Source organism: Miniopterus natalensis, chromosome 4 (assembly GCF_054644295.1).
Source record: "Miniopterus natalensis isolate mMinNat1 chromosome 4, mMinNat1.hap1, whole genome shotgun sequence".
Lineage (NCBI taxonomy): Eukaryota > Metazoa > Chordata > Mammalia > Chiroptera > Miniopteridae > Miniopterus > Miniopterus natalensis.
The window spans coordinates 4,547,976-4,575,902 of NC_142084.1; the positions used below are offsets into that span (position 1 = coordinate 4,547,976).

A 27,927-nucleotide genomic window follows, 5' to 3' on the forward strand; every position below is an offset into this window, starting at 1 on the left:
ATGAATAATTCTCTGGAGAACACGTCTCCTTTGAAGAGTATATCTGAGTGAAGGCACGGCCTGTCCCAACACAGAATAAAGGAATTTCTGGACTCACTAGCCTCTAAGGGGCCAGGAGCCCTTCAGGAGTTCCAGCAGACAGGTACCACTACTGTGGTGGGAACTGCACCGAAGAGGCCTGGCCTTTGCTTGAACTTGCCTGTCCAGTCACCACCAGTGTTCAGCCACAAACCCTGGTTCAACAGCCACAGCAGGCTCAGGTGCAGGCACAGCAGTCTCCGCAGCAGGTTTCAGCCCAGCAGTTCTCCCTGCAGCTCACAGTTCACCAGCCTGCAGAGCAGCCCTTCCAAGGCCACGTGCAGATCCAAGGCCAAGCACCGCAGCCGGCAGCCCCTTCCATCCAGGCCCCATCTCTGCAGAGCCCCAGCCCCTCACAGCCACAGGCAGCCCAGATCCAGGTGCGGCACGTTCAGGCAGCCCAGCCGATGTAAGCTGCAGAGGTCCCAGAGGAGCGCATCCCACAGCAGCAGATCCAGGCTCAGTTGGTGGCCGGCCAGTCTCCTGCAGGAGGTCAGCAGATCCAAATCCAGACTGTGGGTACCCGTCCCGCAACGCCATCGCAACATGGCTCACTGTGGGAAGGGGAGCGATGGGTTGGCACAGCCAGTGGAAAACTGTAGTGTGGACATGCCAATCTCTGTGTCCTGTGCCATCCCAGGGCAACTGGGAGCTACCGTGCTGACCATTCCACAGGGCCAGCAGCAGAGTTATGTGTCTTTAAGGCCAGACTTACTGACGGTGGACAGTGCCCACCTGTGCAGTGCCACTGGGACCATTGCTAGCCCTATAGGAGAAACCTGGACCACCCCTGTCTGCTCTACCCAGCCCCGGGGAGACCCTCAGCAGCAGAGCATCCCCATGTGCCATTCCCCAGGAAGCCTGCAATGCAGTTCCCATCGGTGGCTCACCCAGGGCCCTGGCCGCAGTAAAGCTGGAGGTTGACAATGAGAAGATGGTGGCACATCCACAGTGAAAACCTCCCCCAAGAGGCAGCGCAGACCTTGGCAAACTCTCTTTCCAGCACAGCTCATGAATGGCAGTGTCCACATTCCAGTGGCTGCTCAGGCTGTGGCAGGCACACACCAGAGTACAGCTCAGACTGCCCAATATGCGACCCTCAGCAGCAGCCACGACAGTGGGCACCCCAGGAACAGATGCCACTGCCACCGCCATCGCCACTGCAGCGCCAGGTTACTTGTTCAGCCCAGACCGTCCAAGTTGCTGAAGTTGAACCACAGTCATAGCCACCAGCTTCCCCAAAACTTCTGCTTCCAAATTCCTTGAAGCCAGAAGGAGGGCTTGAAGTCTGGAAAAACTGGGCCCAGACCAAGAACGCTGAGCTAGGGAAGGATGCTCAGAATAGGCTGGTGCCCACTGGGGGACGCCAGTTCCTGTGATTCCAGGGAGATCACATCTCTTCTGCCGTGGCCAAGTTGAATTATGGGCTCTGTCTAATGACACGGGAAGCTCGAAATGGAGAAGCTGAACCCTGGGATCCAGCCGTGCTCTGCTCTATCTTCCTGTGCACTCAGAAGTGTCCTTTTGAAAATGGACAGGTTGAAGACATCTTCTCTGATCTTTATTATGTTTGACTCACGGAGTGGCTACGTGAAGTTCTGAAGGACGGTCAGCCCGAGTCAGTCCACTTGGCTGTGTCCTGCCCAGCCCCGGGACTGAGGAGATGCTGCGGGAGTGGAAGCAGCTCGGGCTCACTCCCCGTCCACCCTGCTGACCATGCTCATGTTCTTTAATACCGAGTTCTTCCTGTTGAAGGCGGTGGACCAGCACATGACGCTGGCCTTCTCCAAGGTCTTGCGACAAAGAAGAACCCCTCCAATACTGAATACTCGTGTATTCAGTATCTGAAGGCACTGGGGATACACCAGACTGGACAGAAAGTTACAGATGACATGTATCCAGAGAATCCACTGAGATGTCCCCTCAAACTCTACGATTTCCACCTCTTTAAATGTCCCCAGGGTGTGAAAGGTGGGAATGACACTTCTTACCTGACGCCTGAGCCAGTGGTGGCCCCTGCAGTCCAATCTGGTACTCAGTCCAGCCTATCAGCAGAGAGCAGATGGGACAGATGCTGACTCAGATCCTGGTGACTGGAGAAGTTCAAGAGGCCATTGCAGTGGCCAAGCAAGCACCGTGCACTGAGACCAAGCAAGCCATGGTGCTAGGGAGAGTGCCCAGGAAAACACAGGCAGACTTTCACGCTAAAGAAGAGGCCTCCACTTTTCTTTTTTATTGGCGTAGTTTGAAGCTTTTCAGGCTGCTTCTGTTTAGAATGTAAAAGGGCACTGCCCCTGTGCATCTTCATAAACCTGCTGTGGTGACCCCTGAGGCCACAGGGGCTCTGCGTTTCCTGAGAGCCAGGTGTTCTATAAAGTTGCTGGCTGACTTTCTCTTTTTTTGTCTGAGGCCTGGGAAAGGGCTTGGACTCTTTGGAGAAATATGGTCCCTTCCCTTCCTCCAGAAAGAGGGAATTAATGATGGATGGACCCTCCCCAGCTGGTTTCCACTCAGAATGGCCAACTTCGCTGACCACAGGGACACAGTCTTTTCTTTCATGCTCAGATGTAAACTTGGCATTTTAATGGAAGGAAAACGAGGGAACTTCAATTATGATTTATTAAAGACAGTTTGTATTACACTCACCTTTAGAACAAGTGACATTTTAGATGGTAAAGTAAAAAACATTACCATGCCTTTTTTTTTTTTTTGGCTTAACATTGAGGCCTTAAACCTGAGGCTCCTGGGCCTGATGGAATCCTTGTAACATACACTTGTGTATCATATAAATATACCACTGTTTCTCCTATTTAGTCTTAATCTAGTTTATTAGGAATGACAAGTATGTCTTTTCAAAAAAAATTTAAATTTAAATTTTCAATTATAGTTTATATTGAATGTTATTTTGTATTGGTTTCAGGTGAACAGCATAGTGGTCAGACAATCATATACTTTACAAAGTGATCCCCCCAACATTTCAGGCACCCGCCTGACACCATGCATGGTTATTACAATACTACTGACTGTATTCCCTGTGCTCTACACCCCCACGACTATACTGTAACGACCAGCCTGTGCTTCTCAGTCCCTTCCCCCTTTTCATCCAGTCCCCTAACCCTTCTCCTCTCTGCAACCATCAGCCTGTTCTCTGTATCTATGAGTCTGTTACACTTTTGTTTGTTCATTTATTTTGTTTTTCAGATTCCACATATAAGTGAAAGCATATGGTATTTGTCTTTCTGTGTCTGACTTATTTCACTGAGCATAATACCCTCTAGGTCCATCCTTGCAGATGGCAAGATTTCCTTCTTTTAATGGCTGAGTCGCATTCCATTTTATACATATTTACTGCCTTTTTAAATCCACTCATCTACTGATGGGCACTTGGGCTGCTTCCAAATCTTGGCTATTGTAAAAAGTGCTGCAGTGAACATAGGGGTGAATAAGTTCTTTCAATTTAGTGTTTCAGTATTCTTATGATATATTCCAAGAAGTGGAATCCCTGTGTCAAAAGGCAGCTCCATATTTAATTTTTTGAGGACCCTCCACACTGTTTTCCACAGTGGCTGCCCCAGTCTGCACCCCACCAGCAGTGCACCAGGCTCCCCCTTCCCCACACCCTCACCAGCACTTGTTGTTTGTTAACTTGTTGATGGAGCCATTCTGACAGGTGTGAGGTGACACCTCATTGTGGCTTTAATTTGCATCTCTGATGATTAGTGAACATTTTCTCATATGTCTCTTGGCCACCTGTATGTCTGCTTTGGAGAAGTGTCTATTCAGGTCCTTTGCCTATTTTTAAATTGGATTACTTGGTTTTTGGTGTTGAGTTGTATAAGTTCTTTATAAATTTTGGATATTGACCCGTATCAGATGTATCATTGGGAATATGTTCTCCCATTTAATAGGTTGTGTTTTCATTTTATTGACGGTTTCCTTTTCTGTGCAAAACTTTAGTTTGATGTAGCTCCTTTTGTTTATTTTTTCTTTCATTTTTCTTGCCTGAGAAGATATATTAGAAAAAATATTGCTGTGGGAAATGTCTGAGATTTTACTGCCTATGTTTTCTTCTAGGATTTTTATGGCTTCATGTCTTACATTTAAGTGTTTTATCCATTTTGAGTTTATCTTTGTGTATGGTGTAAGTTGGTGGTCTAGTTTCATTTTTTTGCATGTATCTCTCCAAATATCCCAGCACCATTTATTGAAGAGACTGTCCTTCCCCTATTGTACGCTCTTGCCTCCTTTGTCAAATATTAATTGACCATGTAGGTGTGGGTTTATTTCTGGGCTCTCTATTCTGTTCCATTGACCTATATGCCTGTTTTCATGCCAATACCAGGCTGTTTTGATTACTGTAACCTTGTAGTATAATTTGAAATCAGGTAGGGTGATTCCTCCAGCTTTGTTCTTTCTCAAGGCTTTGCAATTGTTTTAATCCAAAGAACTTCCAAAGGAAAGAACGTTAGGACCCCAAGGTTAGCAGTGGCCTGCTCCAGAGAACTCACACACACACACCCGTTGGCAATTAGAGTAATTTTCGATAAGTCATCTGCTTGTATTTCAATTTACCTCCCAAGAGAATGACTGCTTTAAACTTATGCAAGTGTTTTATGAGTGTGTCAGTCACAATACTGCACACACAGCTTACTTACTTTAGTTTATCTACACCCAATCCTTGTGAGATGACGCAGGCATTGCGGACAGTGGAAACACCCCAGGGTGACACAGGCATTGCAGACAGTAGGAAACACCCCAGGATGGCGCAGGCATTGCAGACAGTCCGAGACACCCTGCATATTGCTGCTGTTAATGCTGCTTGGTTTTCTCCTATTTCTCAGGAAGTGTGAGTGATCCCCGCTACGTAATGTTGCTTTCTGATGTTACAGGGTATTTCTCCCCCTTCTAACTATGAAGTTTGCACGCCCATTTCCAGCACGGCTGCTTCAGAGAGACATTGCTCTTTGGAACTACACTGTAATTACGAAGCAGTTCTTTATGGCATCTTTGTAAACAAACCGGTTAGAAAAAACACACCCGTGGGAAGTCTCCGAGGGATGATCTGTCTCTCAGCTCAGGTGTGTCGGTCGGACCCTCCACTACGCCACCTTTATTGGAGCCCAAGGCCAGGTGACATTCCTCCACTATTAGTTCTCATAATGCCCATGTCCCTGAGAGTGCCACTGCGTATTCACAACACAGAATGGATAAACTCAGCCTCATCGTTTTTCCCCAAAGACAGTAATAAAAATGGTTCTTTTTACAATTCTCCTGCCGCCCACGATAATGTTGATTCCATCTGACTAGGTGTGCTCACCTTCAGGACTGTAAACTCCACTCTCCGTCTGGGTCTGACTGTCAAGCCGCATTCCCGGTTCACACTGAAGATTTCAGTCATCTGTGTGACAGGCACCTTATTTCAACCATACAGTTCATATACTCTCTTGGGGAAGACGCGTCATATTCTGAAAAATATTTTGAAGATGATCTCACTGTATTTTCCCTCTACCGGCACCTTTTGGCGCTGCCAGGGAGCAGCTGGATGGAACAATTACCGCAGAAAAGAACAGATGGGATCTGAACTCAGGGACTTGGCCGGCAGGAGAGGACAGACCTGTCTCCATGCCCAGCCCCGGAGCAGCAGGAGAGACGCGGGGCTCAGGAGAGGCGGCTCTGACTCCTGGTGGGCTGTCGCCAGCTCGGTGACTCTGGGGGAGCCGGCTGGCAGGTGTTCGGTTTCTCTTTCGTCTTCCCCACTTCTTAGAAGCGTGAAAGGCCGATTCGTTTTCCTTCTGCTGGTTTTCTGACATTTCCCATTTGGCAAAAGAGGAATTCCCCTCCTTCCACGGTGCTTCCGACGGGCTGATCCGCGCCAGCGCCTCTCCTCTCGCGGGGGCACCACTGGCGGGCCGACGCGTGGGGGGGAAGCGCCCATTCCTGCGGTTCTGGCAAAGGCTGTGACGCTCGGCCTCGCTCAGGCAGCACGAGATCGCGAGGACAAGAAAATGTTTTTGGTGCTGAGGTTTTTGCCTTTAAATTATCCAGGAAGAATTAAAACCATATTATTGGATTATCAGGATCCAGTAATGAATGCCTTTCTCTTTGGGGCGCACGACTCCCCGGTTAACACAGGCAGGCGCTGTGGGAAGGTGCGTATCGCCACGGCCTCGGAATCAGCCAGGTGGCCTTTAAAGAAAACCGTCAGCAGCCGACACGGCCGCAGGCTCGGCCGGCGCCCCGAGTAGCACAGGGCAGCGTAGTTCCCCAGGATCCCGGTGACTAACCTACAGCCAGGAGTGACACCGAGCCTGGGTCCACCGGACGGCATGACTGAAGTGTTTAAAAGGCTCAGGGGAAGGTGACTAGAGAACCCTCTGGGCGCGTGGGGCCTGGTTCTCTGCAGGGCACCCACAGTCACCTTTCACCGCAGCCTGCGGACGAGTGGGGACGATGCTGTGTCATCAGCTAAAACTGCCCGCAGTTGGGTAATTGGTTCAGAGGCTGAGGCTGTAAGGAGGTGTTAGTGTAGGAATTCCAGTGAGCCTCAGACCCCTACCCCTCACAGTGACCCACGTTTTCACTGCCTACCTTATCACAGGTACTAAAGCTGCCCGCCAAACTGGCACGTTCCACGAGGCGGGAGAATAGCCTTAGTTTTGGATTTTCTTTAAAGAGTTTCAGCCAGTCAGGAAGGACCGAGGCAGGTGCGTCAGCCCCGCGTGCCCCGCGACCATGCCAGCAGAGGACGTGGCTGGGTCACCCGTGGGGAAACGTCTAGAGAACGGCCCTGTCGGGAACTGTGAGAGAGCCCGTAGGGGACACGGAGGTCGTTCTGGCACTGCACAAGGAGAGCCGAGCTCAGGAGCTTCCAGGCCAACAGGGGCTGTGGCACCTGCTCCGCCTGGAGGGCAGCCGGTGCAGCTGAGACGGCGGCTACCTGCAGCTGTGCCCTTGTGAACCTGGCCCGAGGGACACCTCCTGTCCTCACTGCTCCTGCTCCTGGCACAGGAGAGCCAGGAGGGAGAAAGGGGCAGAGTGACGGACAGGGAGAGACGTTCCTGGAAGGAGGAAGATCAGGGGTGCTGTGAGCCTTGTGGGGAGGTTAATGCATTAATCACATTAAATAGTCCTCAAAATGAGAGCATGTTTTGATTCATAATTGACCAGGACTGAAAGCAGCAAGATTGTTCAAAGCCACAAGGGAACAGAACCTCCTGGGAAATTTAGCTCGAATAAGTGTAGAAGAATTCTCCTCTCACCCTCCCCCCACTCTTCCCCTCCCCCTCCCCCTTCCCCTCCCTCCCCCTCCCTCTCCCTCCCTTTGCTTCTCCCTCTTCCTCCCCTCCCCCTCCCTCTCTGTCCCTCCCCCTCCCTCCCCCTCCCTCTCCCTTCCCCTCCCCCTCCCCCTCCCCCTCCCTCCCTTTGTCTCTCCCCTCCCTCTCCCCCTCCTCATCTCTCCCCTTCTCCTTCTCCCCCTCCCTTTCCCCCTCCCCCTCCCTCCCCCTTTTCCTCCCCCGCCCCCTCCCCTTCTCCCCAGGGGCTCAGTTGCACCCCGAAGTGTGTGTGGGGAGGTGGGGAGGGGCCATGCAGGTAGATCCACAGAGCAAAGGAGATCTAAGAGCCTGGAGCCTGGGGTTCTTCCATGAAAGCCTCTCTCTCCCCCTCACAGGCTGCTGTTCTCTCACCCTATTTACGCACAAAACAGCCCCTCTGTGCCCCCGCCAGCCTCTGGCTGCTTACAGAGACCCTGTCTTCTCACCCAGGGGCCCGTCCTGTCCCACAGATGCCTGTAAACACCACATCCTACCGAGTCAGTGAGTCCGAGCACAGGCCGCCGCCTGACTGCTCTTGGGCTAAAGACGAAACTCATGAACATCCCCGAGGGGGCGCAGGGTGGCCCCGTCCCTCCCACTGGTCCCTTTGGGCCTCTCCTTCTCTGGGGACTTGAACTAGCTCCTGCCTCGCAGGCCTGGCCCCTCCCACCTCTTCCACAGTCACCCACTAACTCCTGCCCATCTTTCCCATCTCATGCCCATTTTCATTTTTATTCCCAACCCCCTTTGGTCCCAGAGCCCTGCTCCACACAGCCACACACACCTGCTTCCTTCCTGGGTGGTGGTGACCGTAGCTGTGATGTGTTAGTATTATTTTGGCTAAGTTACTATTTGACTAAGGGCTGTCTGCACAGTTCCGTGTGAGTTCCACGAAGGCAGGAGGGTCTGTCTTGTCCACTGGAGCACGGCTGGCCCAGGACAGATGCGCATGTGAGGGTGGGATGGACACGCAGCCGGAGGGAGCGCGTCCTTCACACGCAGTCCCCCAGGCCGTGGTAAGACCTGGAGGGGGCAGGAGTGCTGGGCGCGCAGCTCTGCAGCCCTCGGTGCTAGTGGGGACCCTCGGGAAGGTGCACGGGGCTGCCGAGGGCCATCAGGAGATTTCTCGTGATCTGACCAGGGAGAAAACAAAGATGGAAGTGATGCTGAGTCACCAAGACAGACAAAAAGAGATGCGTTGAAATTATAAAAGAACTAAGGAACTAAGTGACTCTGTGCCATTAAAATCTACTTTTTCTTTGAGTTGATAGACCACGGACGCTTCAACCAGGATCTCGATTTCCTATCTGTTCCCTGTTGGGACAATGAGTCTCAGGAAGACAGCGACCTCTGGTCACAGCAGCCTGCGCTCGAGCCTGCCGAGTCCCAGGCGGTCATCTTGACCACTCATCTCTGACTATGTGAGGCCCCTTCACCGTTAGCAGACTTGTCTCCAGTACTGGGAAGAAAACACGTTTTTCAAAAAACACTAACAGTCTATAAAAGCTGCTTTTTATTGATGTTTTTTAAATGTGCCTTTGCTCTTTAAGAAAACGGAATTTCCCATGTTAGTGACGGGTATCTCAGCAGAGAAGCCAGGGAACAGAAAGGCCCGGCAGCCCCTCGTCAGCACCTCAAGGTCAGACACCATTTTACTTGGGGAAAGTGTGCAGAATTGGAACAGTTATCAATACGGTTTCATACGTGTTGGAATTATGTTACCTGCTTTAGGAAAACTGATGTGTGTGCAAAAGCCAACCAAAGCTCAGTCTCCAAACAAACGGATGAGACAAAAACACGGGCCGGCAGCGTGTAAGCCAATCTTCCTCCCCCCACCCCCCCGAGAGAGATGCAGCGTGGGCTCCGCCTGTGGCTCGGCCTCTGCGTCCCCCGGCCAGCACCGTCCATAGTGGTCTCCTTGGCATCACCGAAGACCCCCACTGGCGGGGAGGAAAATAACAGGACAGGTTCCTAGGAGGCTCTGAGGCTCATAAAAAAGCCATAAATACACAGCACAAGACAGGCAGCAGCTAGCAGAGTAAGAAAACCAATTTCTTTCTCATGGAAACAGAAATGTCTTAAATTTTTTTAAGATGAAAATTTTCATTTGAGTGGATTTTTGTGACGTAATTAGGTGGGTATTCTGTCTTGTAAATGGGATGGGGAGACTGTCTGTGAGCTCAGGGAACCTCGGGATGGTCAGCCCCACTCTCCACAAAGCCCAGGTGCTGCTCGGCCCGATTTTCAGAGTTACTTGTATTGTCCCCGCTGGTAGAACTGATGGGGAGAATGGTGAAGGATGTCACAGAAACCAAGGAAAAAGGAGAGTCCTCTGTTCCTTGCTGCTGGGGCCAAATTTTTGCCAGGTGTTAAATTGCATGCATTACATGATCCACACGGACTCTGTTATCTAGACGGCCGTCCCATAAACACAGCCGCGTGGCTTTGCTGACAGATGCCACTCGGCCGCCTTTCTCAGGCCAGCTTCAGTTTCTGCTTAGTCACTGGAGGACCGCAAGGAGCATGGTGACAGTCCGGTCCCGCTGCCCCCAAGATGATGCTGGGTCCCCAGGGTGTTAGGGCACCTCCCTGGCACACCAGGACTCTGTCACCCCAGAGCTCCACCGGGGCACCCGACAGGGGACCCTTGTCACCACTCACATATCTGGCTGGGAAAGTGTTTTCTGGGTAGTGGATCTTCGGCAAATTCCTGAAATTAGAGAGAAAAGCAGATGTCTTGAGGCAGCTGAATGCAATAACATTTTCCCTTCCCATCTCTGTATAAACAAGTGCTCTGTGTGTGTGGACCCCAGAAAGCTGGCTGGACTCTGTCCTCAGCAGGGCCTGGGGCTGCAGCAGCTTCGGCTCCAGCTCAGCTCGGAGGAGGAAGGTTGGGGAGTTATGTTTCCTCGGTGACACTGTTTCCAATTAATAGGTCCGGGGACTCGACCAGGGCCCTGTGGTCTGAGGAGTCCATGGGACAGGTGTGCTGAAATGACTGCCAGGCCCAGAGCTCCCTCAGCCCTCAGGTACCCCACACTGGCACTTTACATGCTTTGAGGCCCCGTGTCGCTGTCCCAGGCACACAAACTCAAACAAGCGCCCTGGGGACACTCCCCTCCCACCCCCGCTCTTAGGCTCTTAGGAGCTCATGTCATGGTTAAGAGCCTGGGGCAGGAAGAGGGTGGTATCACTGGAGGACCCACCGTCCGGCAGAGAAGGTGCTGCTGCAGCCAGCCTGGTTTCCTAAAACTAAGGCAGGCACAGCAGCGATGCAGGCTCAGGAGGCTCCTGGCAGGCCCTGTGTGTCCGACTGCCTGCCTCAGGCAGAGCATAGGGCCGGCCCATCCCTAAGAGGGCATCAGTGAGTGCTGCTTCCGCGTGATTTGAGGGGATGACAAAGGCTGACTCGCGACGTCACCGTTGTTAGCACGCAGGGTGGTGTGGGCAGCCACGCCTGGTGGCGGTGGGGGCGTGACGTCAGAGCGGTAGCTCGCCAGGCCCTGCCGCCTGGCCCTCTGGGGCACATCCGTCCTTTCTGTTCCCAGGAGCTGCATGACCTCGGCAGGCTGTCCTCTCGGCCTCAGGTTCCTCACCTGCAAGTGCCAGTGACCCGCCTCCCTGGGCGAGAGCTCAGGGCCGAGCATGAACCCCGAGAAGCACCAGGAGGGTTGTCAGCGCTCAGCGTTGCCGCTTGGGACAACTTGGCCACCACCACTGTTGCTCTTTGATGGAAACTCCGCCGAGGGCCTGTCCCCAGCATGTAAATGAGATTGTGGCCGGGAAGACGAACAGAATCGATGCCCAGGTAAAGCTGTACGTGCCCGTGGCTTTTTACCTGGGCATTCCTTCTGACGCCAAGTTCTCTGGCGCAGAGTTTGTTACATTTTGCGTGGTTTTAAAAATATTTATAACCGCATTAGAAGTCTGAGTAAATAAAAAGTGACCCTCCTGCTGCGGTTTCATTTGGCCATGATTTCCCACCAACTCACAGATGACAAATGTGCCACCTCTTGCCAAATCATCTGAAACCGAAAAGGCAGAGACGCGAGGTGGCTAGCGAGGTGCGCAGCTTCCGGCGTTGCTATAGCAACACTCTGCCCAAGTAGCTGCTACATGTTTTTACTTTGAGAGCAAACATACTTCAAGAGGTTTGAAGGAATCTTCCAGAAAGTAGCCGTCTGAAGGCCAAGGGATGGGTTCCGCGTGGAAGAATCAGGCTGGCCTGAGGTGGTTTAATGAAAAGATAAGAAACGTTACATTTCATTTCCTATGGGGACGGGCCTTGGTTTTATTCTGTGCGGGTGCGTGTGCGCCGTGAGGACTGTGGGCCCACAGCGTGTCCTGTTCCAGCGCTGACGTTCACAGCGCACGGGGGACGGGCGTGTGCACTGGCGCCGGGCCCTGCGGTGTGTGTAATACAGGTGCAGGCGCGTGATGGTGCAGCAGAGTTCAGATGAAATTTGGACGAGGGGACAGGAGTGGCAGAGTCTCTGGGCCACTGCTGAAAACTGTGGGAAGCGTTTGTTTCCCTGTGAGAGGAGAGACAGTCGGGCTGGACAACGTGTGCTCTCCGGGAAATGGACCCGGATCACTGGTGCCACCCACGCCTAACCTCCTACCTGGGGCCAGTGTAACTCCAAACCGAAGATGGGATAGAAACTCGAGGAACCCGTCCTTCCTTTACCTGTCATTTGTGCTGAAGTCCCCTTTTCTTTTAAGTGTGCCCAAATCCTGATGGATCTTTAGGACAAAGAAACTTAAAATTCTCTGGGAAATTTGTATCAGCAGCACAAGAAAAGCTCAACAGAACCTTTGGGGTTGATCACAGGGCGAAGGGTGTTCACTTTATGACTTCTTGAGAGGAGTTTCCTGCCAAAATATAGACAATAAGTTGTTTTAACTCAGACCTATTGTTAGCGGCAGGAGAGCATCTCTGTAGCCATCGGCAAAACTAGGAGTTCATGGAGTGGAGAGGAAAATGGCACAGCATCGAGTCTAAAACAGAGCAGGGATTCAAAGTCAGACATGCCCCAGACAGGGCAGTCATTTGCTTTCATGCATTTGCTTAATGACGGTTTCTAAGAAAATCAGCAGTTTAAGTTCCTGTATCTGAAAGGAGGTCTCGCCAAGGTCATGGGTCCTTTTGCAGGTGCCAAGACTGCAGGCTAGTGCTCCAAGGTCACCCCCTTGCGTGCGCGCTCACCCTTGATCACAAAGCCCGTGAGCCCCTCCTTCCTCCTCCCTCCCTATCTGTCTCCCTCCTCTTGCAGGTCCTTCCATCTGCCTATCTTCTAACAATCACCTATTTAGAAAAAAAGTTAGTGCAAATTCTTTTGAATTTTCCATTTAACACTTGACTGAGCAATGTGAACTTTGTGTGACAGCTATTGCACTTTGGAGGTGGCTGAGCCCAGCAGTGCTCTGGCTGAGCCCTAGGATGGGTGGGTGGGGTCAGGATGGCCACAAGCCACACTAGAGCCTGGGCTTGGGTCAGGTTCACAGCGGAGACAGGAGGCAGAGAGAGTTTGGAAAAGGAGGAACGGTTACCAATGAGACGACAAGACCTCCATTCTTGTCTTGAAGGAAGCTTTCAGTCAGGGACAGTGTAGAAGAGCAAGCGGAAGTTTATTGGCTGCAGCAAAAGCACACGCAGGACAGCTAAACACGGAAGGGCCTAGAAGAAGCAAAAGGAGAGCCCGGACAGGCTGCTGTGGCTCACTGAGGACCCAGGGAGAAGGGGGTCTTGGGACAGGTTGGGGGGGCAAGTCCAGGATGAGCTGCCGCTGCCATGGCTCCCCCGGTTGCAAGTCTCCTGGGGTCCCTTAGAGGGAAGAAGAGGGGAAGGGAATGGCGTGGGCATGCTCCCCTGGGGAGAGCACAGGGCGGGGCCTTTGTGTTGAGGGCATTTATCTCTTTCTAGGAGGTGGGAATCTGAGGGGAGTCTCAGGGAGGGTCTCAGTGGAATACTCATCAGCTTCCCAGGGTGCTTTTTCAAGGTCATGGTCTCCACTAATTGGCTGGTGCCGGGGCAGGTGGTTAGTCAATGCAGTTGGTCCTGAGGCAACCGTGGTCACTTGTCTGGTTTCCCTGCTTTTCTGGGCCTGGAGCTGAAATACAACTGAGGCCTAGATGTTACCTTTAGGGAGGAAAAACTCAGGGGGTCTAAACCACATGGCCAGCGATATGCTGGGGGAGGAAAGGTTCCCCTGGGGACAAGGGTCTTGTTTTTCAAGTTTTTCCCCTTGCTAAGCTCCCAGGGCTTTCCTCCCTGGTGACCTTCTGACCTGGACCATTGTCCTGCTCTGCTCATGTCTGTCTGACTGCTTATAACAGAACCAAGGGACTTGCTGATGGGCTGTTTGAGGAGAGGGGGCTATAGTTGTAGCTAAGGATTCAGATGCCCCGTGATGGGGAATAAATAACAGGGGTACATTAAATAGAAAAGAAAGAAAGTAATATTATAAAGGGGAAGTGGTGGCAGTGAATGTAACTTGAGAGAAAAAAAAGAAAATACATGGAAGAAACATGCCACACAGACAGTCTGTCACACTTCAGGGCAGCCTTGTCTCTCCGAGCCGTTCGCGCCCGGAGCGGTCAGGATGGGGGCAGCGCACTGTCCTGGCTGTTTTGGTCACTTTCACTAAAGGCTCGTAAGCTATCTAAAGGCTGGCGGGAGAAGGGAAGACCTGGTGTGTCTCAGGCAACCTGTGTCGTTTTTCAAAATAAAACAAGATTCTCTTCTTCGGCATGCCCGTGTGTGTGTGTGTGTGTGTGTGTGGCTCTTTATTACGCTCTGACCAAAGTTGTTACAGCCGCAGCTAGACTGGCCAGCCCCCGAGCAGTCTAACAGGCCCAGTCACACCTAACTCCACACCACTTACTCCCACATCACACACGAGGACACCAGGGCTCAGAGACGGGAAACCTGCTCGGCCTCCCGAAGCTGGCCAGTGGCAGAGCCGGCTTCGAACCCAAGCTGCTGCCTCCAGAGCCCCGCTCTTGACAAGCACCTTTGTTGGGCAGTTAGGGCAGCTTTGAACAGGGGCATTGCTCCTGGTAAACTTTCAGAGAGTGGATTTATCCCAACACCCTCAAGTGTGCGGAGAGGGGGAGACATGGAAATACACTTCTTTAGTCAGTGTGGAGAGAATAGTCCTGCTTCCCAGGGGAGCGTGAGAGTGTCCCCTCCTCACCCGAGGGCATGTATGGTGGGGGCTTCAATGCCGACACCTGTGTGCTTAATGACGCTGAGTTTCTCCTGAGGTCATTCACCGTCTGGCGCGGGATTCTTGGTCAATGGCTCAGCACAGAGAGCTGAAGAGGCTCATTTCCCCATTCCCCTACTAGGTCTATACAGCAAACCTCTCCTCACGGGACAGGCTCAGGTCCAGCCGGATCCTGGAGGACCCAGGTTGCTAGCGCTGTCTCCCTGGGCTTCTGTAGTCCTGGGCCCCAAGCCTGTCATGTTGAGCATCGTGACTGAGTCGAGGATGGACCTTCCATCCCCTGGTGCCTGGCGCACAGTAGGACTGTGTCAGGCTGTTGAGCTGATGGGAAAGTGGAGCACAGGTGTGTGGGAACACCAGGTGGCCCCTGAAGCCCGAGTTTAGCCCCTTTGTTCTAAGCAGCACAGATGACATTGGGAGTCCTGAGGGGCTATAGGGACTGGGCGGGGCCCAGATTTCACATGGTCACAGGGAACATTAAAGTAATTTCACCACAAAGCCATAACATGCATGGCTGGACTACATTCATAAAGATATGACTGCTGATGGCGCTTTTCAAATTTTCTTCCCAATTCTGAATTTATTCTTGATTGCCTTGAATACCATCTTGCTTTTCAGAGAGAATGTCCAATTATATTTAATTGCATCACTTTTCCCATTTAAAATTTCCACTGTGACTAATTTCCCCGTGATCCTGAGTAGCTTTATGTGTAATCTATTACTCTTTAAATTTCCAATGTGAAATAATGACAGGCTCAACTTACTTCTTATGTTTGTCTAAATGTATGTGTCTGTGGACGTCAATTGCCTTTATCCATCCCAGCAAAATCGTTTAATTTACTTTAATTACAAATTTTCCATGTTCTCACCTAGACCAGGCCTGCTCTAAGATTCCACATTTTCTGTGCTGTGGCGATGGGATTTCTCAGGTGGCCAGTTACTGCCCCAGGACAACCCCGTGACCTGGAGGGCAGCCGAGGGGGCACAGGTGGAACAGAGGGTGATCGCCTTTTCCTGCCTTTTGAAGAGAATAATTCTAGACACTACCAGGCAGAAATGATGAAGCAGCCCTTTCCTCTCCCCTCCTAGTTTAAATAGCATGTCACCTCCTTACTGCAAAATGGGTGAAACCGTGTCTCTGGGCGGAGTTATGCTCCTTCTACCTGGAAACCAGGGGAAGCTGTTCTGCTGCTAACTATGGGTGGAAATGGCCCCACGTGGCCTTGGAATGGCTCCTCCACATGGTCTCACTGCCCCTTAGGCCCCCAACCAGGGGACAGTGTCTATAGTTAGTCATTGTAGCTGCTGCTATCAGAGGTCACCACGTGCACAGAATTTTATCTTTCCCCCAGGGACACTGGAGTCACAGCAAATTGTAATGATTTATAACTAATTGTTTCAACAAGCAGTTCCCGAGTCCCCACCACTTGCTCAGCCCTGCATCAGTGTCCAGGACTCTGTGCTGGATGCAGTATCGGGGCCTTGGGCCTCTTGCCATCTGGAGGGACCATCCCACAAGTAACACATGTGGGCTGAGTCTGTCACAGACACTGAGCAATGGAGGCCAGAGTGACTCCCAGGGCCCAGCGTTTGTCCGGACATCATCGGGCGGATAAGTCCTGTGCCTCCTACCTCCTGTGGTCGGTGAAGCCACGAGGTTTCAACACCTACAGAGCGCAAAGTCCGAACGACTGAGGCCAACCCCTTGGTGTGAACACCTAGTCCCCAGGGTTGCCAGAGTCCCAGTTTTTCCATCTGCAAACTAAGGACATCCACCTGCTCGTGTTGTCATGGAGATCAGTCATTAGATTCAGTGCAGGGCGTTGCACCTGTCGTCAGGGGTGGCAGCTGCTGATTTATTTAGTAAGACCCTGTGTATGAACCTGACAACTGGGCAGATTAAAGGAAAAGTGTAGAATTTTCCAGACTCAGTCTAGCTCTTTCCTACTTAAATTTAGTTCAGTTCAGCTTCTAAATTTAGAACCCGTGTTTGGAAAAAACTCTAATACTGATGCCTAGTAAGCTTGGGGACAGTCGGAGGGGGATGGTCAAGGTGGCCCCACCCTCCTCCCCCTCTCTCCGACCTTCCTAACCTGCCCCCCCCCACCACGCTTCCACCTTCTCTTTCTTTCTTTGGGGGTTTCAGGATCCGAGAGAGCCTAGTTTGGGCCTGACTGTCCTGGAATCTGAGGAAATTTAGCTCAAGTGGCCAAATACTGTCTTTTCTAGTGCTTGGGCGTTTGGGGCATCAGTGAATGAGCCACAACAGCCTCCAGCACTAACCCAAACCAAATAAACTGAAGCTGGAGGGAACCACGCCGGGCCGGGTCGGTTTCCTGACGCGACTCCTAATAGGCACCAAAGGACCCGTGGCGGCTGAACAAGCCGAACTTCCCGCCTAAATCCCTGCAGTCAAATTATTTCCACTCAGGACTTACACTCCTGGTTCAGCTGAAAACCCCTGGACTGTTTCTTTAAGGAAGAGGCACCTGAGCTTTAAGCACAGCAGGCTTAACATGCCTGCGACACAAACAGGTCTCTGGGAAAATGTCCATTCTCTTAATTAAAAGGGACCATTCTTTTCAGGAGGCGGAATATCTGATTTTAGTTTATCTCTGTCCTTCGCTGTTTTTCTCTTTAATGGACTCTAACAAATGAACTGCAGCAATTCTTGGGCCTTAAATTTCATCCCCCGTAATTCTCAGTGCTCTGTGCCCAGTAAGAAGGGTTTGGGGCGAGTCTCCAGGAGAAGGGGGATTCTACGTATTTTCCACAGTTAGGGATCTGTGTGATTTAGAGACAGGGAATCTGTTCCATGAGAAAGTGACACTTTATATCATGTGAGAATATAGTCCCTGTCAGAACACAACCCATGAGACCACTTCTTTAGCCTCTAAGTGTACCTCCAAGTGAAAACAAAAGCCCTGACTTTACTTTCCAGTCACAGGGACTGTCTTTCCACAGTCTTCACCCTGGACCAATTGCGTCTAAAATCACCAGCTGCTGTTTTAATGTTGATCTGTGATGTTGACAAAGCTTTTGATTTCTGCATGAAACTCAAGCTAACCTTTACATCAAACATGTGCTCATTCTCAAGTAAAATGTATGTTTTTTATCAACAAGATGCACACAGAGCTCATGGCCCAACACATCCTGGAAAAACCCTTGGGCTTCCAAGGACGCCATCATGGAGACTCGGCATAAATACGCGTTGGAGTTAGGGCCTCGCGTACCAAACGCTCACAGCCTTCACAGTGCGAACCGTTACTAAAGCAAAGCACAGCGTTTGGGACGGGTGGCACTCTCCACCCATCAGCCCCCTTTCGTTGCTGTCTGTGACTTTTCATCGAGGTGTCTGTCCCCTGTGAGGGATCAGCCTTCTTTGGAGTCCAGCTGAAGACCATGAAAGTCTGTCGTCATTGTTTTCATTTGGAAACTGTCTTCCCAAGGGGTTGTAATCAGTTAGCTTTTAAACAATAAGTGTTTGAAAGAGAGCGATGGGAAGAAAGTTGAAAATAAAATGATTGTAGAATGGAAACTTTTAAAGTCACTTGAAAAAGTGTCTTATCATATCTGGCCAGTTAGTCTGAAACAAGCTGGAAACCCAGACCTTCATAAATGTCAAGTCCACGTGTATATCAACAGCGCTTGACTTTAGTCCTTCCATGTGCCTGTAATTTAGAAAAACAGAAGACACCCGGAGACAAGCATTCCCCCATGACCTGTTTACAGGGGCTCAGTGTTGGACGCAGCACCGTTCGTTTTCCTTCCACGCCGGCTCTGACACACAGGGACGAGCGCGCAGGCGACCCAGGGGCAGCCGAGAGTAACCAGCTTTGTTACAGCACAGCCTTCCTGTTGGAGAGAAATCCTTTTATAAATATCTATACATTTAAACGCTCTCTTCAAAATTCTTAAAAACACCTGGCGAGCGGACAAGGTAATAACATACCCACGGTCTCTCATCCCGAGGCTCAGATAAAGTACCTAATGCTTGTAGTCTGCAGATGAAGTTCTGAGTGTCCAGTTACCCCATGTCCACCCCCCCGTAAATGGGCGGTCGTTGTGAATGAAATCAGTCTACCCACAGATCACTAAACTTGTGCTTATGGAGTCTGGGGCACTGATGGAGGAAACTTTACTTTTGTCAAATTCCTCCAAGTCCCAGTTTTGACTTAAGAGACTGTGTTTCCTGCTTGTCTGCCTCCATCGTTTTCGTTTCTGAAAGTCTTGGTTCAATAATAATCTCCAAAGGAGGTCTGCTTACAGCGAAGGTTTTAGGTGTGACTGTGAATTCTGTTTGTATCCTATGGCGACAGGAAGGAAGAAACTTTGGGCAGCGAGACCCCCCAACTTAGTGTGAAGTCGGAACCCACTGCCTTGGGGCTTCCCTGCCCATTGCTCCTTGGTCCCTGCAGGTAGGGCTCCAGGTAGGTTCCCCAGAGTGGGGTGAGTGTGCTGTCTGTGTGGAGGCGTGAGAGGCAGTTGGTGACAGGAGGGTTGGCACTGGGACAATGACCAGCTGCCCACCACTCTCTCTCTCCTGGCACCCAGCTGGGTGATATGCAGACAGCCTTGGCACAGACTGAGTTCCAGTCAATGGAAGGCAGAGAAGTGAACCATAAAAACACTTTCTTTATTCACTTGCTCCGAGGGCTTAGAGGAGGGCCCAGTCTCACGATGGAAGAACCTTAGGTCCCTGAATTGTCAAATGCATGACACCTCCCAGGCATCTGGCTTACTAAAAACTCCCCCATCAAGCTACTGTGTGTGCAGCAGATATATCTATACGTGGACTAGCCACAGACATTGTGGGGATTCTTGGTTACAAATGTCTGTAGAGGAAAGTTCCAGAAGACCTGCTCCATCATCTGGTCTCAGGAAGAGCAGGATCCCAGCCAGAGGTGACAATCCCAACAGGCACATCACCTGGCCTACATCTCGGGCTCTGCTGTATATAACTGAGTTCCATGTGGCTCTGCATGCCCTTCCTCTGAACCTCTATTTCCTGCAAGTCCTGACCTGAATGGTCCACTTGGCTGTGGCCAGGGGACAGGGGTCCAGCTTGCAGAAGACATGAGAAGTCCCTCAGCAGCCAGGGCTCCCCCTCCCCACCCCCTGTGAAGTTTTTTCTGCTCTATTTCAATTATTGCTGTTCTTATATCTACAGCGCTTTTGTCTAAATCCCCTCAAAGCCTGTATGAAATTAGTAAGACAGAAATAAATAAATGCATAAATAATAAATAGGTGAGGAACTCTATTTCTGCCCTCTTTCTAGATCAGCACTGGCGTTTATCTCTCCACGGGCCTCTGGCATCATTCTTACCCTTCAGCCTCCTCAGAGTTTCCAAGAGGGGTTCGCTGATCTCATTTACACGTTTCTCTGTGCCCTGCGATGCGATTACCCTCCCGCCACGAGGGTTTATTTCCTCCTCGCCAGCTGCAGATGACCCTGCTTCACAAGGACAATAAAGCAGGTGACAGAAAACACTGGGCCCCTGGAGACCAGACTCTGTGGTTCATCTTCCTTGGTTCGAATTTAACCTAAAGAGGGGGCACTGTTGTTCAGAGCAGTATTTTTAAAGCCTAAATTGATTAGGAGCTTTGGATGCAAGACATTGATCTTATTTGTACGTCACCTTTTTTAAAAATTCCCACCTGAGGCTATGTTTTGATTTTGGGGGGGGGGGGCGAGAAATGTCAGTGATGGATGTGTCGCCTCCAGTTCTTGCCCGGCAGGGGATTGAACCCACAAGCTAGGTATGCACCCCCACCAGGGATCGAGCCTGCAGCCCTGTGGTGCCCAGGACGAGGCTCCAGCCGGCTGAGCCACCGGCCAGGGCAGGCACCATCTTCTCACTGACCTTTAGGTGCATATGGATTTCAGACTGTGAGCTCCTCCGAGCATGTCTTTCCCCGCATTCTCTAGGCACCTCCTCCTATCTTTCTGGTGGAGATCCTGTATGATTAAGGAAATAAAACATGTTTCTGGGAACCCTAAGCACCTTCATGACAGATTCTCATATCATGAGATCAATACTCTCTTGTTTCTAAATATTTGGATTTCTGCCTTCAAGGCTGCATGTCTTCATCTTCTCACTAACTATAAACTCTACAATGGCAGCTTCTTTGTCCCGGTTTCGCTTTTGCCAAGGGGAGGAGCATGCCTGAAGAAGGCTGGCATGCTTCAGATGACTTGGTTGAGGACTGCACCTCAGATTTGCCTGCCCTGGGGGTACATTGTTAGTGTGAGCTGTGCAGTCACGGCCTCGGGCAGAACTGGCCAGGGGCACCCCGAACGCAGAGCAAACAGCAGGATGACCACGTGAGTTTACAGCTACAGACTTCCATCCCCAGGACGTGATGGTGAGCTCATTCTTCCTCTGTTGTCTCCTGTATGTGACAAATCAAATTGTGATCTCAAATCACGACATCAGATAGACCAGAATGCTGCGGATGATTGTACGCTCTCGGACACTGGCGGACGCAGCGACCCTGGGGAACTGTCTGAGCAGGAAACGCTCCCCCTGCTGCTCGGGACTCCCGAAGTCCTCCAGTGTGTTTGGAGAATATATGAGCACTACGATGACATTTTACTTCTAATTTTCATTTATATGATTATAAAAATGAGTTATAAAGACGAAACGGTATTTTTTAAGGAATTATTCTAATTGAAAATAATTTTTAATTTTCAAGTAAATGTTTAAATGTCAACAGACCCCTGGGGGTGCAAGGACACATTTTTAAGGGTCTCTGAGTGTGTCCCCTTCCAATAAGCTCCACGGCTTGTGAGAAGCTCTACGGCAGTTGACTGGGGTCCTTGGCCCTGGATAAAATCGAAGACGCTGCTCACACTGGAGACCGTGCTTTCTCCCATTCTACCAGTTCTGATCGCGAACACTAGAGTTTCCACTAGGTATCTCAGCTCATTGATTAGGGTACCACCTTGTCTGTAAACCTTTTATCTCCATATTAAAAGTAAATCTCTCTTGTCTCTCACTGGCCAGTGAGTCTAAATCCCCTGCAAAGGCTGGCTGCAGTTTCAGTCCAAGTCCCAAGTCTCAGGAAGCCCTGAGCACAGGAGCACAATGTCTCCTCGGAACCCACCCTCCGCACGGCCAGTGGGCCTGCCTCTGCTTTCAGCTCTCTGTGTTAATCGTTTGGCTCTCCCGAATCATCGCGAGTCCCAGTGTTCAGACTCGCTGTGGCTCCGTCTCCCCGACTCCGCACACATTCACCCTGGTTGGCCTGCGGTGGGGTTTTCTTTGTCTCCAAGATGAATTTCTCAGCAAGGCAAGAATTTGTTCAAGCCTGTGCCTTATTAGCTAAATAAACTCTTAGGGCCCCCAGTATTTGGAAGTGCTTCTTATCTTTGTGTTAAGAGTGGGTCAGAGGGTCTAGAATGTTCTACAATAATAGTGTCTTAATTTCTCTCTCATTTCTCAGCAGTGTGTTCACAAGTCAACTTGTGTAGATCGGCCCAAAAGATTCAGGTGTTTTCATGCAGGTAACTATCATCCTGAAGTGCTGCCTCCCTCTCTAACAGGCCTTCTATCCGGGGACGCACTCTTATTTCTCTGATCCAGTATTTAGCTCCATCCAACATCCAGTGAGTCTCAGTGGGTCTCTTATTAACCACTGTCAATGGGCAGCTCGACATTACTGGTCATTTCACACAACCTGACAAAACTACCGTGTTTTTTCTCTTCACTCCCCTTTCCGCTCTCCATGGTGGCCTCATCAAACATGCTCTGCTTTCCCTGACAACTGTTGTTGGCCCTCCTGTCACTGGCAGTCAAGGGCTTAAGAGGTGAATCATCTTGTTGGGGCAAGGGAGGGAGAAAGACCTCCCTGGCTGCAGCTGTCTCCACCTCTGGATGTAATCCATTGCTTTGCTAGTGAGCTGGATGCCACAGGGGTGACAGCTGCAGGGGTGAGAGCTCGTGGTCAGGGAGACCGCCGGTGGGGGCGTCCCGCGTGAGCTGCGGGTGCTGCTGCAGAGGTCGATGGGGTCACTTCCTGGAGGATGAGGCTGGGTGGACAGTGGGCAGGCTGTCTCCCCTTCCGCCTCAGTCCCTCACTTTACCACTGACCTCTGCTAACTGGTCTTCAGCTTATCTCCTCACACAGAATGTCTCTGTGTCCCCTGGGTGGTTAGATCGAATCTGATGGGAACTCAGTCCCCACTAAGTCTGCCTTCTTGACCCAAAGCCTAATCTTCACTTCATTTTCCTCCTGCACAGGCCCTCTTTGGCCCATCACACTTGTCCATATGCTGGTGGTGGTCAGAACACACAGGTGTTAGACTGGTGGGTTCAGCAACCTCAGTACTTGAGTTCTGGCCAGGAAAGAATTCAGAGCCAAGACTCAGACTATAAAAGAAAGTTTATTTAGAAAGTCACAGGGGTAGAAGAAGTGAGCCATAGAAAAAATGGGAGCAGGAAGTAAAATGCCTGGGGGAGGAGAAGGTAGGGAAGGGGACTACGGGGGGAGTGATCCCGGGAAAGAGCCTGCAGGTCCACTGTCTTAAGGGCTTTTGAGGGTGGAGATTTTAGGGGAGGTCCCAGGGGAGGATCTCAATAGACTATTCCTCAGCTTTCCAGGGTGTCCATTCAGGGCCCTGGTTCCCACTGATTGGTCAGCACCAAGGCAGGGGGTCATGAGTCAGTGCAGCTGGTGCTTAGGCAGCCGTGGTCGATTATCTGCTTTTGCCGCTTTTCTGGCCTGGAGCTGAACACAGCTGAGGCCTGGACGTGTGTGATGTGGGCCAGAACCTCCTCGTTCTGGGGGCTTAATGCTTAAGGGCTATTCTCCGGCCCCTTGCTTGTTTCCCCTCTTAGGGGTCTCACCCGCATGACTAGCAACATGTCAGGGGAGGAAGGGTGAGGGGAGGGTGCAAACCACATGACCAGGGATGTGAAAGGTCAGGGGAGGGTCTAAACCACATGACCAGGGATGTGAAAGGTCAGGGGAGGGTCTAAACCACATGACCAGGGATGTGAAAGGTCAGGGGAGGGTCTGAACCACATGACCAGGGATGTGAAAGGTCAGGGGAGGGTCTAAACCACATGACCAGTGAGCCATATGCTTGGAGAAAAAAGGTCAGCCTGGGGCGAGGTCCTTGTTTTCCCAGCTAAGCACCCGGGGCTTTCCTCCCTGGTGACCTTCTGACCTGGCCGGTCATCCTTGCTCTGCTCAGGTCTGTCTGACTGCCCACCACATATAGACTGCTCCCTATCCACTGCCACCACCGTAGTCTAGGGGGTCACTGATGCCAATGCCGGCCCCAGCTGCCTGCCACTGTCCCCTCTCACCTCTCTCTACCCAGATGTGCAATGAGACAAACTGTCCTCGGGGGGACACTGTCTCGTCACTGCTCTCTGCGGCCCATAGGAGCCCTCCTCAGAGGTCAGACCCCTCGACAAGCTGGGGTGACCCCGGTCCCTGAGTCATAATGAGGCTGTTCCTGCATCTGCTACAGGAGGCGGTGACAGTGTCCGTCCCACCCCCAGATGCACTGTGAGAGGCTGGAGAGCCCCGCCACGAGCTGCACCCCTTCTTTACAATCCTGAGTTAACTTACTCTGCTCTTCTACGTCTGAAACTCTACACAATTTTCTATATTTTTATCCCACCTTTCTTCACCACTTCTCCAAATGAGCCCTTTGGGATGAGGTTTTCCCTGACCTAAAAATACACTAAAGGTCTTCCCGCCTTTAGGTTTGCTCGGGTTTCCCTTCAGACTGTCATTCCCTTACACACCTGTCAGGATATATTTTTGGGCTCAGTCGGTCTTACCTCCTCCATGAAACCTTCCCTGAGCCTCGGTCATCACACACCCTCCTTCAGCCTGGACAGGGCCTGCGCACGTGTCACGTGGCTACCAACCATGCCTGTTGTTGCTTCTGTCCCACAGTCACTTTGGTAGCTGCAGGGCTCGGGACAACCCCAGGGGCAGAGGTGCTGTTAATCCAGCTGCACAGACCCTGGGCTCCGAGTTAAACCACAGGGCGATGGGATCCTGCTGGCAGCTTCCTTCCCGATTTCCAGGCTCTGGAAAACTCCCCTCCCTCCTTGGAAGAGGGGAAGTCCATCAGAATTTCATTATTCTGCATGTGCAGCGATGCCATTTATTTTGGTTTCTGTGCTGGGAGACTGCCGTCAGCGCCTATGATGAAGTGCGGCTGATGGGTCCCCACAGACCCCTCCCTCCCCTCCTGAGCGGAGGAGCCAGCCTGTCCACTGGGCAGGGGCAGCTGGCTCCACCCAATAGGACTAATTGAAAAGGTGCCTTCAAGGCACAGAGCACAGGCAGCCTGGAAACTGCAGTGGTGCTTGTGAGTGATAATGACCCTGCGTGAGACCTGTGATCGCTTGGCCCATAGTCATTTACCCGTTTGCAGGAGGTGAGTAGCCACTCCCCGGGGTGAGCATTCCCCCCTGGGCCTTCTCAGGCCGGCTGTCAGCATTTTAGAAGGTCCTGCAAGAGGACCCCTGCTCCCACTGGCAGTGTCTTGTCCACTGCAGGGACAGAGCCCATGCTCCGCAGGGGCTGCTCTAGGGACATGACTCAGTTGCCCTGAAGTTCCTTTGGGAGTGGTAAGGGATGACCAGAGTCCAACGCAGGAAATGCACCAAGTAGCTGCAACTAGAATCTTCTAATTTCATAGCTGGAAGGGGTAAAGGAAGCTATCGGATGAAAAAACTGAGGTCCAGTAAAGGAAGTTGCTCAAGATCTTATGACTTGTTGGTGTCAGAGTTGGGACAAGAGGGCGGACTCCTGGGTCTGTGGAGCGATCGTTGCCTAGGCCACCTCTGAGGGCCTGGGCACCGTCTGAAGGGGCCGGGGTTCGGGGGTTGGGCAGTCTCCTCTACAGCACCTGAAACGCCTAGTGGTTAAACTGACTATAAATGGCAGGTTTCCAGGGAAAGGACCTGAACTTGTATGGGTGCTACAGGTGGCCCAGAGTCTATCAAGGCTGACAGCAAATAGGGGATGAGACACAGACCCGAGATCGCCTCCTAATCCAGGCAGAAGCCCCGGGCACCGGGCGCTGACTCACACACAGGACTCCGAATCGTCCGTTGCTGTCTGGAAACTGCATCCCCTGCTCCTCGCCGTGTGCTCCGCCGCTTTAGCATCACCCACCCGCAGACCTTAGGTGAGCGGTGCCTCGTTGAGAATATCGCTCCTGACGCCGCCAGGTCGAGTCCGTCCTGACACTGAGCGCAGTGTGGTTGTCCTTGCCCGTGGTCCGTGTGGTTCACATGGGACTCCATCACCAGGTAAGGCCCCGGAGACCAGGATGCTGGCCGGTTTTGCCTTCTCCTGTTCTTCCTCGGCTTGTGCCTGGCACACAGTAGGCACGCAGTTTTAGTGAATAAGTGAATAAATAAATGTATGAGAAATGAATGGAGAATCACTTTAGAGAGAGAAAGCACACAGCACACTGCTTTGTGAGGTGCTGGCCAGGCTCCGCGCCGTCCGCCTCTCACCCCGAGCCTGAAGCATGTGGCAGCTGTGTGACCCTCAGGCTGGTGAGACAGGGTTAGTGACTGAACAGACGGGGCCGCGGAGTGCGTGACTCTTCTAAACCCGCTACAGCAAGGACCCTGGGCGCCAAGGCGGGTGTGGAACGATGGCTTCTACATGATGCGCCGAGAAGAAGTGAATCCTTGGAGAGAGAAGGCAGGTAAGCAGTTGCTGGGGGCCGCGGGGGGGGGGGGGCAGGGGGGGCGGGGGAGTGAATGTTATTGGGTACAGAATTTCTTTTGGGGTGATTGAAATGTTCTGAGGTTAGATAATGGTCCTGACTGCACATATCTGTAAATATAATAACACTTTCAAAAGGTGCGTTTTTATGGAACATGAATGATCACAATAAAGCTGTTATTAAAATAGGAGCAGAAAATAGTCACGTGAAGACCATGTGAACCAACGGGTGTGCGTTACTGGCATTTCATTCCCAGATTAGCTGTGGGCTGACAGTGGAGGTGTCAGGCTGTAAAAGAAGCTATTTTTTAACCCTAGAATTTGTACAGAAAATAATTTTTAGATTAGATTATTTTTGCTCAATATTTCCTCCTGACAGAATGAGTCATTTCGAGCAGTATTACCAGATACGACTATGAATTGGTCACATAGGATGCTGATCTTCACGCATTTTCATCATGAGATGTCTCACATGCACATTCAAAGGCGAGTGCCTGCTACACCCCAGGTGACGGGTCACCGCTTCCTGCCTAGTGAAAGGAAGTCTCGGCTTTCATCGAGGGCGTTTTTCCTGCTTCTGTTAATATGATCAGGTCTATTTTTCTCAGTCCATGAACACGGTGAAGTCCATGAGTTGATTTTCTATCTGTAAACCGCCTTTGCATTAAAATGAAAGACTAGCGCATAAAGCACAGCTTGGCGTCTGTGTCTGCCCTCCCCCCTCGGTAGACAGCTGCCGATGTATCTGCCCCCCCCCCCCCCCCCCCCCCCGTACTCATCTGGCAGATGGTTGAGCCTGGCCTGGGCCACTCGAGCCTCAGGAAGTGGGCCTCACTCCAGAGCCAGCACCGGCCAGAGTCTGCCCCCTGGTGGTGCCTTGAGCTCCTTCTTTCAGAGAAGGTTGGTTTGCGCTTCGGACAGGGACACAAGGCCATCGTAACTAAGGCAAGTGATGTTAAATTGTCTTGGGATTTTGGCTTCTGTAGTAGCAGTGTGAATTCTAGCACCAATGGGCTTGTGGTTAAGAATATCAAAGGTAAGGGCCACTGCTCCCTCTTGGGTACGTATTTCCAGGCAGCCTCACGCAGGGCACCACCCTTCCTGTTCCTCTGGCTCATTTCACACGTTGAGGTTCTGTGGCTCCTTGCCCAGGCAAAGGGTCCAGGGCCAAAGCTGCCTCCATTACTGCCCCACAATCATGCTTTCTAAGAGTTTCTGGTACTTTCCCATGAGCTCGGCCATTGCCTGGAGCTTTCTATGCTTATGATATTCCACCTATGATGCTCTTTAGATTCCCGACCCTCTTTCCCTGGGTGTTCTGGTGGCTTATGTCTGAGAAAACCCAGGACACTACCACGTTACTCACGGACATTACACGGTTACCTCCCCTGCATTCAGAAAGAGGTTAGGCAGAGTCCTGGCACAGAGGTCTCAAGCCCGAGCTCCCAGGACCCACTGCCCATGGTGCTGCTGCTGCAGGAGATGCTGAGGACACGGGTGCCCTGGTCACACAGCGCTGGGAGTGCGGGCACAAGGGCCCCATTGTGACCAACAGTGGTCCTGCACCATGTATGTCCCGCCACGTCCTGCTGTGA

The 27,927-nt window shown here is 51.6% G+C and overlaps 1 pseudogene; it reads left to right on the forward strand.

Annotated features, from left to right (window-relative positions):
* LOC107527837 (transcriptional regulator QRICH1-like) lies at nt 1-27,927 on the forward strand (annotated as a pseudogene).